We start from the raw sequence: 18184 nt of genomic DNA, 5'->3' as shown, positions 1-18184 counted from the left end.
GTACCAGCCCCAGCTGTGTGTGTCTGTCCCACAACCCCCTGGCTGTGTCCTTGTGTCTGTCTGTCCCACCACCCCCCAGCTGTGTCTGGCTGTCTGTCCCCACCACCCCCCGCTGTGTGTGTCTGTCCCCCAACCCACGGCGGTGTCCTTGTGTCTGTGTGTCCCACAACCCCTGGCTGTGTCTCTGTCTGTCCCCACCACCCCGGCTGTGTCTGTCTGTCCCCACAACCCCTGGCTGTGTCTGTGTCTGTCTGTCCCTGTCTGTCCCCACCACCCCGGCTGTGTCTGTCTGTCCCACAACCCCCCAGCTGTGTACGTGTGTCTGGCTGCCCCCACCACCCCCGGCTGTGTCTGTCTGTCCCCCCCTGTGTGTGTCTGTCCCACAACCCCCTGGCTGTGTCCTTGTGTCTGTCTGTCCCACAACCCCCTGGCTGTGTCTGGCTGGCTGTCCCCGCCACCCACGGCTGTGTGTGTCTGTGCCACAACTCCCTGGCTGTGTCTGTTTGTCCCCACCAACCCCCCCTCCCCGGCTGTGTCTCTGTGTCTGGCTGCCCCCACAGCTCACCGGCTGAGTCTGTCTGATAGGGACAGACGCTGCTGCTGCTCGGCTCAGGGCTCAGACGCTGCCGGTGGCTCGCTCCCCCTCCCTGCTGTGGAGGCGTGGCCAGGCAGCTCCGGCACCGCCCCCGGCAGCTCCCATTGGCTGGGGTTCCCGGCCAATGGGCTGTGAGCCCAGTCGCTGCTGGGGCCTCTGCCGGGAGCTGCTGCTGCAGTGAGAGCGCCTGGCATTGCAACGCAGGGACCCCCCCCAAAGCACAGGGCCTGGGGCCCAAACATTGCTGGAGCTGGGCGCACCTTTAGGATTATTGGTGGGGCCTGGGCTCCACGGGCCCATAGAACTCGCCGCCCATGCCCCCAGAGTCCTGACTGGCTTTGTATGGAGTTGTTCCAAAGCATCCCAGCATCCCCTTCCACACCATGCGCTTCCCGGAAGTCTGCACAGGCACTGACACTCCCTCCTCTGGCCTTTGTCTCTTTTCCAGGCATTAGGAGGCCACCTGATCTCTTTGTTCTCCAACACCTTCAGTTGGCACCTTGCAGGAGAGTGGCCCAGGCCATCAGTTGCCTGGAGGCAGGGTTGCAGCCATTCTCTGTGAAGACGGCATCACACTGGCCCTCTAGGGCTTTACAACAATCACACCCCCTTATCCCACCATCTAGAGCCTTAAGAAATGCATTGGGGAAACTGAGGCACACAGACAGTATTCAGAGAAAACACCTGTATATGACCAGTTACATACTTTGAAGGGTGTAAAATAATCAAATATTGTGCTAAATACAATGATACTCCAAACTGACCACCAAATTTAAGTTGCATGTTTTTCCCCTCAGGTGAGGGTTCTGGGGTGGGGCTGGGGATGAGGGGTTCACAGTGCAGGAGCGTGCTCGGTGCTGGGGGTGCAGGCTTTGGGGTGAGGCAGGGCTGAGGATGAGGAACTTGGGGTGCAGACAGGCTGCCCCAGGGCTAGGGCCAGAGAGGACTCCCCATCACCACCACTGGCAGCAGCAAGCTCCAGGGGAGGGACCCTCCTGCCCCCCACGGCACACACACTCTGCACATGCTCCTAGGGCCCCTCTCAGGTCCAGAAAGCTCACTCCTCCCCTATGATGGGTACTGGGCGGGGGGGGCATAGGTGGCCTTCCATGTTGCTGCCCCTCACCATAACTTCACTGTGGATGGGGCTGCCCCTTGCCCAGCATGGGGCAGAAGTGGGGTAGGCAGGGTGGTGGCTGGCTATGGGACGGGGGAGCAAGGTGTCATAAAATTCACCTAAGCCCTAGCTGCTCAGGTCTAGGAAGCCTCCGTCTCCCATCCCTCCTGTGGCGGGTGGGTTGGTGGGTGCTGGGGGAGGGGGCATTGCCTTCACATGTGGCTTCCTGCCTCCCCTGTGCAGCCTGCTGTGCCTCACTGGGGGTAGGAGTAGGGGCTGGGACTGGGGCTGGGGCAGGGGGGGAATCATAGGGTCAAACACTCAAACATAATAAAAAATCATAGGGTCAAACACTCACGGAAGCCCCAACAGCTGCTAAGGTGAGTGATGTGTGTCTCCTGGCCCGTTTGTGTCTCCTCCAGGTAGGGGCAGGAGAGGAGAGGAGAGGGGAGGGGAGGGGAGGCCCCCTCACCTCCCCTCCCCCTCCTGAGTGCTTCAGCAGCAGTTAGCATTCCTCTTATGCTAATGCTGCAGCCCTTAGGCTACGGCAGCAGCAGCAAAGGAGAGAGAGACGCGCTGTGCGCTCTCTTTACATTCAGGCAGGGAAGCTACGGGGAGGGGGGGAAAATCTAGCTCCAAATATTGGTGGAGCAGAGCCCCTGATTATGAATATTCCTGGGGCTTTAGCTCCAAGAGCCCATATAAGTTGGCGCCCATGAACACACATACATCCTAACTAATTATGTTCTATAACAAAATATTCAGGTAAAATTTTCATTCAAAATAATTGAAATTCAGTTTTGCCGGCTGGTGAATCGGGGGCTTGAGGGATTTAGTAGTAAGTGCTCAGAGTTGGAAATGCTTACCAGTGTTGGGGACTCTGGTACCCCAAACGGCAAAGTTCGTTGTCTGACCGCGAGAGACAGGCAACACCAGCAAAGTTCAAATATAATGCTCTTTATTGAAGAGTGCACACGACAATAGAGAGCGAGCTCATCTCCAAAGAGAACCAGCTAACCTCTTTACAAAATAACCTAGGTTTATATAGACAGTTCCGTCGCATCATCATAATTGCAATTACCTAGTTAAGTAGTCACTCCCCTTCTTTTGAAACTAGAAACTGTTACCATACATTCATTTTTATGTTCTACAAGATTAAATGTTTTACATGATTTATGATACTTTAACAATCACTAATCAATCTAAAATGTAATTGTTAGGAATAGACATAGAACAGAAACAGGGAGTACTGCACAGGGAGTTTGGAAGTTTGGAAACTTGGCTTCTTATGAGTTCTTTAAACGAATTGTTTCTACCTCAGTACGTTTGGTACCATGCTAGGAATACAGTCCCTTTCTTATCTCATGGTTGCTTAACTTTGTGAGAGACAGACCTGTAACTCCCTGGGACTTTCCACTTATGAATTACCCATAAACCTCTGTTAGGGTGTTAGCCTGACTTTGTTCAGGTTGACACAACTGGCTTTGGGTTACATTTTATTTAGGCCTAATACCAGTGACAAGGTACCATCACACAATTTGCTTGAGTTTAGGGTTGTGAAATTCAGACTCTACAATATAAAACAAAAACACTCAGATTTCATGGACACCAAAAGAAGGTACTGCCAAAACTTGCATTTGGCTACCTAGCTGGAGTTGGAGATCCCCAGTCCTTGTTCTCATTTGAAAGCTGAGATTTCAGATGCTTTTGGAAGAGGCAAAGCACTCTGGCTATGGTGTTCCTTGAGAAAGTGGCTGCTACAGTTATGTAGGAGTTAAAGTGGAGAGAAGCAAGATGTGACTTTAGGCTGAGATTTTCAAATGTGTGGTGAGTCCCATTAGCAAGAAGTTAGGTGTCCAACTCCCACTGATTTTTCTTTTGAAGCTCCTTTGAACCTTAATGCCTGATTTTTAATTCACGCTACAAATGAATGTTAATGCCAGGGGAGCGACGGGAAAAAATTCTTCATTCAGGAGATATTACAATATACATTTGTACCCCTGGTATTGGTCCCTCAGTCTAGTGGTTGCAATTTCATTGTGGCACTGAGTTCCAGATCTCAGTTTTCAGTCTCTGAACGGTTCGGTTTTAGAAGAACTCCCGTTGAGTTGTTGTCTTAATATATCACTAGAGATTAATGAGGGCTGTTGCTTTTATCACCCTTGTCTAATATTAGGCATAAGAAATGGAAAGGGAAAGATTATGTATGAAATGAGGCAGATTATTAGCAAATATTCACTGTCAATTTGTAGGTTTTAAGTTTGAAGAACTCCAAGAACAATACAATAAAGAAGTTGAAGAAAGAAAAAAGCTGAGAAATATCCAGATTAAAGTATGGGGCTAGAGTATCTCAGCATTAGAATCTCATTTAATGTGTGACATGGAGAAAGGTGCAGTTCTTCAAAATTAGCCATATGATTTTTCAGGGAAAGTGGTAACATTAAATGTGCTCATTGTTCATACCATTGAGATTAAAGTGTAGATTTAAGAAGAGTAAGCAGGGGGTATGGTTAATTTCCTGACAGCATTTTTGAAAAGTTAGTACTAATTAGAATACACAAAAAGGACTTTTAAACATATTGTTTTCATGTAAATAATCACACGACTGAGAATTTCTCAATACTTAGTTATCACGAGGGATAGAATTTATATGGAATGTATATGTTTTTGCATTTAAAATCTGAAAATGATCTCTTATGTTTTCTGTTTTAAAAGCAAAACAAACAAAAAACCTAACCTACTCAACTTGGGCACAGTTGTTTTACCACCTTAAGAATATTTATACTGCTTCAACATGCTTACATCCTTTTGTTAGGAAACGTGTACTGAAAACCTACAAACAAAATTAATGAAATACGTGTACAATCACTTTCTAGTAAATTTAGAAGTTGATTTACACGATAAACTCAGTGTAAATATCCAGGAATATTCCCATTACTGTTTTTCAGTAGGTGCTTCCTTTGTAGCACTTTTAAAGACTGATAGCGCTCTGTAGCGAGGCGAAGACTCACCGCTGTGGCACCTCCTGCTGTTCGTCTCTTTCCAGCCTTTGAGCGCTCTCTGCCGGCGGATGTCTCGCCAGCCTCAGGCCCCATGTCCCTCCCAGACCCCGGTGCCCTTTTCCTCAGGGTTCTGCCCCAGCAATACCCCACTCTCTCTGGGTCTCCCCTCCCAGGGGAGCTCCCAACCCTCTAAAACCACCTTGCCTCAGTGGCTACTGCCAGTCATCCTCTTGCCCCCACTCACTGGGGCAGACCGCGGTCTGTAATGGCCACTCATCATTGGCCAGGGGTTAGGACCAGCTGCCTCTGCCTATTCCTGGGCTGCCCTCTGCAGCACCAGTACCTCCATAGACCTCCATCAAGACCCGCAGCCTGGGAGTTGCAAGGCTAGAGCTCCCCAGCTCCCTTGCCCTTTCCCCAGCTCTGCTCTGCTTCGGGTACCTTGCTTGCAGACAGCTCACCCCTCTCCTCCAGGGCTGAAGAGAGAGTCCTTCAGGTGCTGGCTCACAGGCCTCTTATCAGGCCAGCTGGGCCCTGATTGGGTTGGCCACAGCTGTGGCTGCTTCCTCAATCAGCTTCGCTTGGCTGTTTTGAAGCCCTGCTTTACTGGAGGGGGGAAGCTGCTCCACTACTGATGTCAGGGATTACATTCTTGTGAATTTTGGGGAGCAGTATTGGGGCCCTTAGTGCTTTAGTCAAAAACCCCATTCAAATGTTAGACATATTGGAAAACCAAGTTCAGTAAGTACCAATAGCAGCTTTTTTGTATTTTTAGAACAGAATGGTCTGATCCAGTAGGGCCAATGGTCCATCTAGCCCATTATCCTGGCTTCTGGATGGTGGCAGATGCTTCAGAGGGAATGAACAGAACAGGGCAATTTATTGAGTGATCCCTCCCCTGTCATCCAGTCCCGGCTTCTGGCAGTCAGAGGTTTAGGGAAAGAAAAATATCTGATATTAGAGCCAAAGCATGTTTTTTGAGTCCAGGGATTTTGTAAAAGTAAGTGCAAATAAATGAGTGTCTCTCTCTTGTGTGTGGAATGATTTACATGTAGAATTCTTGCTAATGGGATCACCACACATTTGGAGATGACTAGAGCCCACAGTCTAAAATGTAGCTATATTTGTCCACAGAACACAAATGAGGATCCGTTCTAATGCACAGTAAGTCTAGAACGAAATACAAAAATGAATATTATGCCTGTCAACAGCTAGCTTGACAAAACCGATCTGATCGTGAGGAATGTGCAGGGAAGGTACCTCAATGTTAACTGATAGGATGCCTCTCTTAAAAAACAAAACAAAAAACTTGATATACTAAATATAAGGAACCACAGGTCAAACTTCTTGCCATTGAGATGCTGGCCAGCTTAGATATATCTGAACTGCAGATAGTACTCCCCCAACCCTCTTCAGCTGCCTGTGATGTTAATCAGCAAAGTATTCCAGTCAGTTGACTGCTGGGGGTATAAAAGCAGACTGGTGTAAATCATATAGTACTTTGTGCTGATGGACGATCTGTGTCGTGGACTCTGTTATCCAAAATTGCAACTGACAGCTTGACCAATTGCCCTATCTTATTTCCATCATACAGAAGTGAATTAATTCTCTTATGAATTGTCAGCTATGTAAAGGTAGATATGCTTTCCCCCACTCTTTTTAAATAGAAAATAAATCATTCTCATCCTCAAAGTACTAAGAGTCACAGAAAGATTGCTCGGCATCAGGCTTCTTCATCAGTGTTCTCGTGGCAACAAGAAAAGACACACAGCTGTCCTTCATCCAGCAGTCAAGAAACCCTTTAAAGAGAGGTTTTTACTTCATCCCATTTTCCATGGGGATAGGAGGCAATTCCTAGTCACAGTGGCTTAAGATCAAAGAAGACAGATTTCAACAACAAGTTCCCTGAAAATGGTGGTAATTCTTCCGTCATCGAGCAGTTAAAAACACAGAACCAAGGTATCTTGCAAGTGTAGTTATGACTTTAAATCTACTTTGTAAATAAGAACATCTTATTTTTTTTAAAGAGAATTAAAACCCTCTGTGTTTAAGGACTTCATTGAAGACTGTTTTATATATAAAAGGGGAGTAAAATACCTACTCAACGTGTAAGACTTTTGGAGATCTCTGGGTAAAAAACCCTATATACATGTTTATTAATTATTTTCTTGGTTTATAAAGTTTTTCCAGTATGAAAAAATTCTTTGGCAGGTTCTGTAGAGTAATCTGTTCTATCAAGAAGTCATTTTTCAGGGAGATCCTTGCCTGCTTAAACTAGAACCATAGTAGAATGAGCATCTGGAGCTTCTTCAACTGAGAAGTCTTCTGAGCTTAAGCTCTCTAGTGTAGCCACTCTAAGCCGATGGGATAGAGGTCTAGAGGTCTCCCGTTGGCTTAATTCATCCGGGCCCCGCAAGCGGTGGCAGCTATGTCTCCTGTCGACACAGTGCTGTCCACACCGACGCTTAACTCTGTGTAAGTTATGTCGCTCAGGTGGGTGACTAATTTCACACAACTGAGCAACAAACCTTATGTCGACTTAAGCTGTAGTGTAGCCCTAGTGTCAGTGCAGCTGTGCAGGATACCCACTTGGAAGTCTTTGTAAACATTTAATAAACACTATAGGAAGAACCTTATCTTCAGCAGATAAGGTGACAGGTGACTTAAGGCCATTTCATGTCTTCTGCTCTGCCATTCTGTCTTTGGTCTTCAGATTTTCTGTCAGTAAATTTTGTTACCTTGTTGGAAGTGTTTGGGACAGTGTCTGTATCCTCCATTTTTTTTTCAGTGAATGGATGGGTCTCCTTTCTTAGATTTCTGCTTTAATCCAATTAAGCCAAAATCATTGGCAAGTGGTCTTTGAAAAAGATCATTTTTTAAATGGTAATGCTGTTCTGCAGGACAGTTATCTCAATTCAAACACTCACCCTTTGCTTACTGTTAGTTTAAAAGGGAAGAGTTTTCATTCAAGGCTTAGTTTATGTGCACGGTCACATTGTAAAGTTAATTGCAAACCTAAGATGAAGTTTCAGCTTTGGAAGCCTGAAGGGTTGGTTGGTTGGTTGGTTTGTTTGTTTGTTAGTTTGTCTGGGGTTTTTTGGGGGGTGTTGGGGGAAGAAGGGATGGGGCACGGAGAAGGGTCAGTGACCGAAAAAAGGAAAATTCTCAACTGCCATTGGCTGCCATCTGTTTGTTCGCAGATAGAGTACCAGTGGAATAGGTCCTCATAAAAGAATGATCAGATCATTCATTTCACATGCTAATAATCTGAAATTGATGACTACTGTTCTTCATGTGCAAAATTCCATTGAAGTCTGTGGAAAAGAAACTATAGATTCTGATCCAAAACAAACACACACACGTGTATCATGAAAAAAACAGTTTTGATTTTTAGATAAGTGGTTTTAGTGATGTGAAAAAAAAGACCCTATATGATATTTACAAAAGGCCCCTTCCAAAAAGGGAGACATGCATTGAATAAGTTAAATGAACACTATTGGGTTAAATTTGGCCCCAAATATAGGTTTCTAATAGCTTTTCTTCAGAAGCAGCTTTTTCAAAACTTAAGACCAAATAGAAATGTTTTAATAATGTTTTAGAAAATTCCAGTGGAGGTAGTTCTTATAAACAAAGAGCAGTGATTCTCAAGCTTTGGTACTGGTGACCCCTTTCACATAGCAAGTCCCCCACCCCCATATAAATTAAAAACACTTTAAAATATATTTAACACCATTATAAATGCTGGAGGCAAAGCAGGGTTTATGTGAAGGCTGACAGCTTGAGACTCCCCACATCATAGCCTCACGACCCCTAAGAGGTTGCAGCCCCCAGTTTGAGAACCCCTGACAAAGAACCTCTGCAAAATTTGTGGCCTAAACACTGCAGTGTTGTGCCAATGCATAAGAATCAGAAAATGAAGCTAGTAAAAAACAAAGTGAAACTGATCTACAGCCACTATCCAAGTTCAAAAAATAAATATAAATTGTGCCAACCAGACTTTTAAAGGCCTTTCAATTTTTCCAATTTGATAATAGATTTTTAAAATGTTTTTATATTGCTACATATTTAACCTGATAAGCAGTTTTTAAATAGTTTTTTTCTAATTTGCATCTTATCAAGTGTCTAATTAGAATGTGTAGGCTGCTTTAAAGTACTAATACTGTAAGTACAGTGAAACCCCGTTATAACGCGATGTTTGGGGTCCAAAAAATTCCATGGCGATAAATGCAGGGTCGCGCTATAGCGGGGTTTCAAGCTGGTCAGTTTAAGTCTGTGGTCCCCAATGCGGTTCATTGATGTGCTCTGCCTAGTGCCTAGTGCCTGAGCAGGGGAGAGAAGCCGCGGCCCCGTGCCTACCGGGGACAGAGAGCACCGGCGCCCACAGCCCTGGAGTTCTCTATCCCCAGCAGGCGCGGGGCCACGGCTTCTGTCCAAACGGACCATGAAATCTGGTCTTTTGTGTACTTTTATCCTATTCTATACAGATTTCATGGGGGAGACCAGTGTTTCTCAAATTGAGGGTCCTTACTTCTGTGCTGCCTTCAGAGCTGGGCTTCCAGCTAGCAGCTGCCACTCTCCGGCCTCCCAGCTTAAAGGCGGCGCCGTCAACACCAGCAGCACAGTGGTAAGGGTAGCAGCACCACAACCCCCCACCCCTCCACAGTAACTTTGTGACACCCCCCCGCCCACACACACAATACCTTTTTGGATCAGGACCCCTACAATTACAACACTGTGGCATTTCAGATTTAAATAGCTGAAATCATGACATTTATGGTTTTTAAAAGCCTATGACCGTAAAATTGACCAAAATGGACCGTAGGCCCCTACCAATAATATTCCATAGAGGAAGATTGACACCTGGTGGCCAATTGTGACCTTAAAGGGACACTGTCATATAGTTTAATATTTTCAGCCTAAACTGCCATAAATTCAGGGGAAAGTTACTTGGATTCTAAACTATCGCAGGCTCAATACTTGGGTAAACTCGAGTCAAGGATGAGAGTGCCTTACAATAAATTTGTAGTAATTAAAAATAACAAGTATTAAAAATACGGGAAATTCAAAGTTAAGTTAAACGTAAATTGCAACCCAACATTTATCAATTTGGAAATGTATAATTCAGGCTCTCAAACAACCTCAACTCTGCCTTTTCAGTGACTCTAGCCTCTAATCTTTCTTCCTGGAAAATGTGCCGTTTTCAAGTCCTTCACATAAGAGTTTGCGAGATAAGATCTCCATACTGAACTGGTGTTTTGATCAAGGGCTTTTAGTACTGGCTCCAGGACAATTTGTAAAAGCCAGTGTATTATTGGTTTAATGAACAGACCACTGTTGTCCCTTTGCAACTTTTTTCCCTTCGAGTGGTTATCCATTTCCACAGTTTGCTGACGGTGTGCAATGCACCCCACTCACCCATGTTCAGAGTCTCATGCACCTTGAGCATCCTCATATCCTGCACCGAGGGCATAAAAGGGTGGAGCAGGCCAGCCACCACTCAGTTCCTCTCATGCCTCCTGGCTTTGAGATGAACATGGGCAGTGAGCAGTGCTAACAAAATACCTGGCTCTTTTTAAATCTGTGCAGCGTGTAGATAGAGATAGCTAGTGGTTGCTCATTGGCATTTTGGTTTTTTAACCAGAATAGCTATTTCTTTCTGGTGTCAGGATGGCTTCTTTTAAGTCCCCTGGATTTACATACTGCCCATCAAACACGGGCACTATAGCCTGTAATGTTTGGCATTTTCCAGGAACATTCCCCCAGACAAAATACATATTTGCAAGTCCTTCACTTGCAGGACCTGCAAATCTAGAGAAGCCCTGCTCCAGATGTACTTAATGGGTAAAGCAATGAGAGTAGCTTCAGGGCCTGGGTCAGATAACCATCCTGTAAATGCCTTCTCTGCTCCTTAGAGTGCTAGTACTGGGTCCCTCGCTTCCTGGGCCTCATCAGCAACATCCTCTTTCAAAATCTGGCATGTCGGACAAGAAGCTTTCTGTGAAAAAGGTACAGGGCACGGAAGAGTCCAGAGATGATTCCAGACTAAGATCTCCTCAAAGAGAAGGATGGAGAACTCCAAGCTTTTTTGCAGACCCAGCTTATGCTTATCTTATGTCCGGACAAAGTGTCTTTTGGACACATGCTGTGTTCCTACTGACAGTTGTCACAGACTTGCATCTGAACCAAGGCCGGCTCTAGCATTTTTGCCGCCCCAAGCAGCAAAAAATAATAATAAAAAGAAGCCGCATTCGCGATTGGTGGCAGCTCTACCGCCGCTTCTTCTATGGCGGCAATTCGGCAGCAGGTCCTTCGCTCCAAGAGGGAGTGACGGCCCCACTGCCGAATTGCCGCCGAACTGCTGCACGTGCCACCCCTCTCTTCATTGGCTGCCCAGGCACCTGCTTGCTACACTGGTGCCTGGAGCCGGCCCTGATCTTGCCTACTTTTCAAACGTTAGGCTGTCTTTTATTTTGATCTTAACTCTGAATTACCTTGGTTTCTAATGCTTCATTTTGTTTGTTTTTCATAACTGCAGCATTACGAATTTTTAAAAAAAACAAACTTACATGTACTGTCAACTTTACTCACAGAGTTTAATGATTTGTTTTGTTTGGTTTCTGCCTGGGGATTTTCTTGATAATTTCTTTAAGACATTTTGAAATCTTTCCCATGCAAAGAAAGAAAGCTGGCAGAGAGCTCCCGGTGTTATGCAGAGAACAATGGGGGAGCTAAGAAACGGGGAACATTGTAGTACTTAGAAGTATGATAGGGGTCCCTCAGGTTCTGTGGTTACCAGGAGAACTGGAGGTTCTGGTGGAGCTACTGAACTTTGCAGGCACTCTGAGTTGAGATTAGTGGAGAAACTCTGAGGGGTGCAGGAATGCCTGAGAACATGGGGAAGTTAGTCCAGCTGAATGTTTTGGCCTCTGCCAATTGCTGCAGCTCCACAGTTTCCGTGTGTATTGGGTAGAACATTATAACTCATGCAAGTCATGGATTCCACGATTCTTCATATTTCTCTTTAGCTTAACTCTTTTCCCATCCCCTTTCTGCCCCTCCATACACACTTAGATTAAAGAAGTTATGTTGCTGTGGGAAAGGCACCACCACATATGTCTTCTGTAAGTGTGATGGTTGTCACCTACTCTTTGCAGTCAGGGATTTTATCTATGCATGCAGATTCTGCTGCCTACTTAAGAATATTAGAAAATGCTGCTGCTTGTTAGAAAATTCTGCTGCTTCCTACATCCTATATACAGGATGCTGAAGATTATACCATCATATTGTTGCCGGCTCAAAGAGCCCGCGGAGCAACAGCAGGTTGCCGGTGTGCGTAGCACTAATTATCAACCAGGGTGGAGAAGCAAAACCAGGTTTATTTGAGCCCAAATAAGGTGCCAGGGAGAAAAACCATTCTCAAATCCTGCACACCCGCGTGCAGGCGGTATCCGAGCATTTTTAGCCCCATTGTTTGTTTAAGACTTTTGTTGGGTTTTTCACCTCAACCCTCCCTTCCCAACATCAGTTACATTATGCATTACATTTCAGCGTGTTAGAAAAGTTCTCATCCGCATGTTTATCTCTGGCCTTCACAGCACAAACGCATACAGATTTTTCTCCCCCAGCTCCCCCACCTCCCCTTCAAACTCCTGCATCTGCAAGCTGAAACAGCTGACAGTTACCCATTTTGCTTGCTGTCTGTTAGCATCTTAGGCTGGTTAAAGTTCACAGCATGGAAGACCTCTGGTTCACTCAGGCCTGTAGTCACAACTTTGGTTTACTTAGGCCTAGTGACACCAACAATATGAATGGGGGTTAAGAATTTGCCTCTGCAGAGGTACGGTAATGGCTGTTCTTTGCTGCCTCTGTAAGGACCCCATTGAGAGAAGGTCTTGGCTGGGAGTAGGTTGAGGCCAGGGACAATGAGTCAATCCAGGGTTATTACCATGTTTGTATACAGATGTTCAAGTAAGTTAACAATGAGAACTTTTGACCTGTGAATAGGCCCTCTCCACTTCACTGACTGATAGCAAAGTGCAGAGGAAAGATTGATTGGTTGCTACTTCTGATGTCACAATGATGCTACTTATGAATCACCTGAGTTACTGAGCAAATTGCACAGGAAAGTTTGATTGGTTGGTTCTTCTGATGTCACAATGATGCTACTTGTAAATCACCTGAGTTACTGGTATAGCTCTGTCACCATCACCTCTGTTGAGACTGTTGAGAGCTTTTTAGTAACTAGGGAATACATGAAGAGTTTGGGGTCTTCTGTCATTGAAATAATCAAAGCCAAGAATAAGGTGAGAGAACAAGCAGTGAATTTTATTAATATTGTGATTTTTAAAAAAAAAATGTCTCTGGCAAAGTAAGAAACTATTTTATGCAAAAAATTTAATGTAATCTAAAGTGTAACTCTGCTGAACTTGGAAAGTAGATTCATTTATTATACTGTGAAACCGGGATTTTTAGTTCCACTTTAAATGCAAACGTCAACCTGTTGGGTGAAAACCAAATCCACTTCAATTTAGGCTTAAACAATTTATTTTAGCCTTTATTATATATGTTTTTAGACAATGCTACTATCACGTATGAATTACATAAACATGCAAAAAAAGATAAGGCAAGACAAGAAAGTGCTCAAGTTATCTTTCTTGGGGACAGGGTGACTCTTCTCAAATCTCTGCTATGCTTGGCTATTTTTCCTCTGTCTCTTCTCCACTATTATGTCAATCATCTATTTTTTAATCCTCTGTTCTGTAACTTTGCGCAGACTCAGTAGAGGAAGCTACCTCATCTGTGTCTTTATCCATATATATTCTACTCTAACCCCCTAATTAAAAGCAGGGGCGGCTCTAGTAATCCGGCCGCCCCAAGCAGGGCGGCATGCCGCAGGGGGCGCTGCCGGACGCTGGTCCCGCGGCTCCGGGGGACGTGCCTGCGGAGGGTGCGCTGGTCCCGCGGCTCCAATGGAGCTTCCGCAGGCATGCCTGCGGGAAGTCCACCCGAGCCGCGGGACCAGGGAACCGTCCGCAGTCATGCCTGCGGGAGGTCTACCCGAGCCTTGGGACCAGCAGACCCTCCGCAGTCATGCCTGCGGGAGGTCCACCTGAGCCGCGGGACGAGCGCCCCCTCCGCAGTCATGCCTGCGGGAGGTCTGCTGGTCTGGCGGCTCCGGTGGACCTCCCGCAGGCATGACTGCGGAAGGTCCGCCGGACCCGCCTGCCGCCCTCCTGGGAAAATGCCGCCCGACGCGCGTGCGTGGCGTGCTGGGGTTTTGAGCCGGCCCTGATTAAAAGATTCGCCTGCATAAATCACAATAACTAACCCAGATTAATACATTTTTTGCTTATCCTGCTAAAACTTACTTATATCTGTGTAGTTCCCATCGCAGCTATTCCTTGCTGTCACACTCCCTGGCTGCATGCAGTTGTACTTATATTACAACTGCAATTTTTATTCTTCGTACTCATCTGTTTCTGTGGCCTTGAGTTTTTACTTGTTAGCTGGTTGAATAGGCAGGTGGGGGATGAGGGATTGTACCTGACTTGTACAATTTTGCTGCTTGTTAGAAAATTCTGCTGCTTTCTACATCCTATATACAGGATGCTGAAGGTTATACCATCATGTGAATGGGGGTTAAGAATTTGCCTCTGCAGAGGTACGGTAATGGCGGTTGTTTGCTACCTCTGTGAGGACCCCATTGAGAAAAGGTCTTGGCTGGGAGTAGGTTGAGGCCAGGGACATTGAGTCAATCCAGGGTTATTACCATGTTTGTATACAAATGTTCAAGTAATTTAACAATGAGAACTTTTGACCTGTGAATAGGCCCTCTCCACTTCACTGACTGATAGCAAAGTGCAGAGGAAAGATTGATTGGTTGCCACTTCTGATGTCACAATGATGCTACTTATGAATCACCTGAGTTACTGAGCAAATTGCACAGGAAAGATTGATTGGTTGGTACTTCTGATGTCACAATGATGCTATTTGTAAATCACCTGAGTAACTGGCATAGCTCTGTCACCATAACCTCTAGATGTGACTGTTGAGAGCTTTTTAGTAACTATGGAATATATGAAGAGTTTGGGGTCTTCTGTCATTGAAATAATCAAAGCCAAGAATAAGGTGAGAGAACAAGCAGTGAATTTTATTAATATTGTGATTATAAAAACTTGTTAGCTGATTGGATGGATGGGTGGGGGGATGAGGGATTGTACCTGACTTACTGAAAGCTAACAGCTCTCTTCTCTACCCTGCTATCTGCTTGGTCAAGAACTTTATAGATGAGACACAAAAACCAATTTTCTGATTTACAGACTGTTTCAGCAAAATCTGACAATCTCAAGCAGCAGAACTACATACAAAAAGCAAACATTCCTATTTTCTTCCAGAATTGTATATAATAATTTCTCTAACATTACTTAGTACACATTTCACTAACACAATTCATTACACAGTTCTCCAACAAAGCTTAACTATGTATGTGCTTGCTAATGGTGGCTCCATAATTTACAGTTGAGCTTTAGAGTTACAAACACCAGAGATACAAACTGATCAGTCAACCACACAAATCTCGTTTGGAACCGGAAGAACATAATTAGGCAGCAGCAGAGACACATCCCTTCTACCCCACCCCACCCCCGGCTAAAAAAGGCAAATACAGCACTGTACTGTGTTAAATTACTAAAAAATGAAGGGAAAGCAGCATTTTTTCTTCTGCATAGTTAAGTTGGAAAGCTATGTTAAGACAATGTTCAGTTGTAAACTTTTGAAAGAACAACCATCATGTTTTGTTCAGAGTTACGAACAACGTCCATTCCCGAGTTGGTAACTCTGAGGTTCTACTGTATATTTAAGTCCACCATTTCCCTATGCCCTTAAAAGATTTAAATAGCTTTATATGAGCTAAAACATCTCGTACTTTTGCTTATGCAGCACCAGCACAGGCAGAAGTTAATAAAGCCTATTAGTAGAACTGTATTGCAGTCTGTGAGGCTGGTACATAAACAAGAAAAGAGAACAGTGCTGTCCACTTAGAGTCACAGACCTGCATGATCCAGGACAGATATTTTCTCTATCCTTTGGACCCTCTAAATTCTGGTGGTACCTCTGGATCCCTTCCATGACAGGAAAGAATTCACACACCTTACTGAAGAGTTTTAAAGTGCTCAGAATGCAAGATCTTGGGTCCTTCCAAGACCTCTCTGTTTTGCTGCAGAAGAATCAAGGGGGAAAAGGCCCTCTTGTATTCAGTGCAAGGAAGCCAAGAAATTTCTGTGGCTATAGTTCTGATATAATTGAAACGTTGAAATAATTTGCATTAGTGGAGCAAACGTGTGTTAATCATATAAAATGGATTTTTTTTTTGCTAGCTAAAACAGATGCCAAACAGGTGTACACTGATAAGAGTAAAGAAATAAAGCCAGTCAAACCCAGCCTTTCATTAAGAGGCAAATCCTTATTTGGCCCCATCTTTCCATATCCATGAAGAGGCCTACACTTTGCTATATGGGATAGGGTGGGCAAGATTTCAGCAGCCTGCACAGCACTTCCTTTCTCTGCAGGAGCTTCCTTGCCACTGCATGAAGTGGTTGTTTGGTTTAGTGGGTCAGCCACTGCATTGATATACTGGACAACGTAGCAGGAGAACCATGGAAACTAGTGGATCATCTGCTGCTCTATGACTTTTGGGATTAGTGATTGGTTCCTTTTTTCCCCTACCTTTTCATTTTTTTAAAATTTTTTTTTAATACCAGTTACGTGGGTGTGTGCTGTGGGGAAGATCTGCACCTTGAAAAGTTTTCCTTTATGGATAAGTTGCTCTGATAGACTGAACAAATAGCAGGCCAGCTCTCTAATGAGGCAGCCAGCAATGCAGTATTGTTATTGCGGTAGAGTGAATAACGATAACAAATATCTAAGAAACACAGATATTTTATATATCCTAAAGCCATTTGAAAGTGTCATAAAAAGACGTTTTAACAGCACCACTGTCTCCTTCTTTGAAAATCATTGGCTTTTCACCCTATTTAACATGGGGAAGTTAGTCCAGCTGAATGTTTTGGCCTCTGCCAATTGTTGCAGCTCCACAATTTCCGTGTGCATTGGGTAGAACATTGTAGCTCATGCAAGTCATGGATTCCACGATTCTTCATATTTCTCTTTAGCTTAACTCTTTTCCCATCCCCTTTCTGCCCCTCCATACACACTTAGATTAAAGAAGTTATGTTGCCGTGGGGAAAGGCACCACCACATATGTCTTCTGTAAGTGTGATGGTTGTCACCTACTCTTTGCTGTCAGGGATTTTATCTATGCATGCACATTCTGCTGCCTACTTAAGAATGTTAGAAAATGCTGCTGCTTCCTACATCCTATATACGGGATGCTGAAGATTATACCATCATATGAATGGGGGTTAAGAATTTGCCTCTGCAGAGGTACGGTAATGGCTGTTCTTTGCTACCTCTGTGAGGACCCCATTGAGAGAAGGTCTTGGCTGCGAGTAGGTTGAGGCCAGGGACAATGAGTCAATCCAGGGTTATTACCATGTTTGTATACAGATGTTCAAGTAAGTTAACGATGAGAACTTTTGACCTGTGAATAGGCCCTCTCCACTTCACTGACTGATAGCAAAGTGCAGAGGAAAGATTGATTGGTTGCTGCTTCTGATGTCACAGTGATGCTACTTGTAAATTACCTGAGTTACTGGCATAGCTGTCACCATAACCTCTAGCTGTGACTGTTGAGAGCTTTTCTTATTATAGTCTAGCTTCTTTACATGAGTTTGAAATCCGATTGAATTGCAGATTATATTAGTAAATATGTTCAAAATAGTTCAGTAATTTTTTTCTGATCAATCAATGTGCTGATTCTCTGTAAATTTAAAGTTGCATTGAATTTATCTCCTGTGCCTAAACACTTATTAAAACTTTAGCACACACTTGTCTTCTAGCCAAGTGTAATCTGTTCTCAGTTTGGTATGGGATACCTGTGTGAGTGTTCACTAAGTCATGGAACACTGTAAGGAGTTTTGGGGCAGAGACCATGACTTCCTCGTATGTATGTCGTTTTTTGTTGTTGTTTTTTTTTAAACACTGCCTACTAAAGTGGGATTTCAATCCTGATTGCGGGGGCGGGATTGCTATTGTAGTACAAATAATAAATATTACCCTTGCATCACTGTGATTTATGATTAAACTTTGTATAGCGTGAAATGTTGGAGCAAAAAATGGACGACCTACTGAGTCATCAGAGACAATTTGTCGAAAATAATCGTCGGTCCTTAGAACAGAAAATAAAAGAAAAGGAAAAGGTAAGACAAGACCCATTTTTTCACAAGTTTAAAGTTGCCTCCAGACTGCTATTACCAGAGCGAACAAGTTGTTCATTGAGTATTTGTCCATGTAGAAGAAAAAACGCTGACGATTCCATATTTGATGTGTGTGCGCCCACATGCACGCTGTCAG

The 18184-nt window shown here is 44.5% G+C and overlaps 1 protein-coding gene across 19 annotated transcripts in view; it reads left to right on the top strand.

Moving 5' to 3' along the window:
- Positions 1 to 18184, top strand: part of LOC120394287 (centromere protein F-like) — a 40798-nt gene that overhangs the window by 4695 nt on the left and 17919 nt on the right. For 15 of the 19 annotated variants that reach the window (XR_005592238.1, XR_005592239.1, XR_005592234.1 and 12 more), the window contains one exon: positions 17926 to 18030. The gene's annotated coding sequence lies outside the window, so the exon portion shown is untranslated. Of the gene's footprint in view, positions 1 to 6238; positions 6674 to 12955; positions 13018 to 14781; positions 14843 to 17269; positions 17778 to 17925; positions 18031 to 18184 lie in introns of those variants that run through there. The other 4 variants (XM_039518541.1, XM_039518537.1, XM_039518540.1 and 1 more) reach the window with 4 other exon arrangements.

The sequence above is a fragment of the Mauremys reevesii genome, unplaced genomic scaffold (assembly GCF_016161935.1).
Source record: "Mauremys reevesii isolate NIE-2019 unplaced genomic scaffold, ASM1616193v1 Contig48, whole genome shotgun sequence".
Classification (NCBI taxonomy): Eukaryota; Metazoa; Chordata; order Testudines; family Geoemydidae; genus Mauremys; species Mauremys reevesii.
This window is presented reverse-complemented; position numbering and strand designations above follow the sequence as displayed.